Below are 1383 nucleotides of genomic sequence, written 5' to 3' on the forward strand. Positions count from 1 at the left end.
GATAGAAATTAACTGAATAGCAGAAATTCTCCTACATCCCTATGTGATGTCACTTACCTTGGCTGACAGGATGATGACCTCTCAGGTGGCAGAGTATTACAGAACATTTATTATGGTTAATGCAAATTCAAACAACTAAAAGTAGATATTCAATTCCTTATAGTTACAGTAGGTCATAGGGTAAGATGTGTGTGTGTAGCAATTTTTGTGATCAGGTTTGCATCCTGCTCTGTCTGTATTTTCTCTCAGGTGTCCTCCTTCTCTTCCCCCTGACACCTAGCTATGAAAGATTTTCAAACGCACTGTAAAGTCCCCTGGCAGCCCTTGTCTGATCAGTTCCTCACGAAGCTGGAATAAACACAGGGGTTACATCATTTAGTACATTTGTTATTGCTACTTTCCTATTCTCTTCACGCTCCTTCCCCCTCATTCCCTTTACTTTCCATCTTTATTCAATATCCTTATTTGTTTAACAATCTTACACTTAAATCCCGTTGAGGTTTTTACTCATCCTGTAATCATTTTGGGAGATTCACTATTCATAATTTATTATAAAATTATATGTTTGACAGTGACTCTCACCTGCTTGAAGATCTCCGATTCGGTTAGCTTTGTCGTCGAGGTGAATTTCATCCTGAGTACAAACTTATATCCTGTAGAGACCCAATGAGTCAATAATATGAACAAACATGAAACTGACAGACAGACAGACAGACAGACACATATTGTACTGTATGTAACAAGGAAGGGACGTGACTGGGTTTACCTCTATTACCAGTTTGATTAGATATTAAGCACAGTAAATCACACTTACCAGGTCCACTATTAGTTGTTGACTGTACAGCGGTTTGAGGTGTAGTGCTCATCTGTTGAGTTATTAGTTGTGTAGTTGATGTCAGATTAGAGGCTTTGGTTGTCGTAGTAGAAGCTGTAGTTGTGGTTGTCGTATTAGAAGCTGTAGTTGTGGTTGTCGTAGTAGGAGCTGTGTTGTCGTATTAGGAGCTGTAGATGTGGTTGTTGTATTAGAAGCTGTGGTTTGTGGTTGTTGTTTATTAGAAGCTGGGGTTGGTCGTATTAGAAGCTGTAGTTGTGGTTGTTGTATTAGAAAGCCGTGGGTGTCGTAGTAGAAGCTGTAGTTGTGGTTGTCGTATTAGAAGCTGTGTTGTCGTAGTACAAGCTGTAGTTGTGGTTGTCGTAGTAGAAGCTGTAGTTGTGGTTGTCGTATTAGAAGGCTTGTGGTTGTCGTAGTAGAAGCTGTAGTTGTGTTGTCGCATTAGAAGCTGTTGGTTGGTCGTAGTAGAAGCTGTAGTTGTTGAGTAGAAGTTGTAGTTGTGGTTGTGTATTAGAAGCTGGGGTTGTTGTATTAGAAGCTGTAGTTGTGGT

The 1383-nt window shown here is 40.0% G+C and overlaps 1 long non-coding RNA gene across 1 annotated transcript; it reads right to left on the reverse strand.

Moving 5' to 3' along the window:
• Window positions 1-218: 218 nt before the first annotated feature.
• LOC111960410 (uncharacterized) lies at window positions 219-1007 on the reverse strand. Its single transcript, XR_002876835.2, has 3 exons — window positions 815-1007; window positions 583-653; window positions 219-348 (listed from the first exon to the last, which is right to left on the reverse strand). It is a non-coding gene; the product is annotated as an uncharacterized lncRNA (long non-coding RNA).
• Window positions 1008-1383: the final 376 nt, after the last annotated feature.

Source organism: Salvelinus sp. IW2-2015, linkage group LG37 (assembly GCF_002910315.2).
Source record: "Salvelinus sp. IW2-2015 linkage group LG37, ASM291031v2, whole genome shotgun sequence".
Lineage (NCBI taxonomy): Eukaryota > Metazoa > Chordata > Actinopteri > Salmoniformes > Salmonidae > Salvelinus > Salvelinus sp. IW2-2015.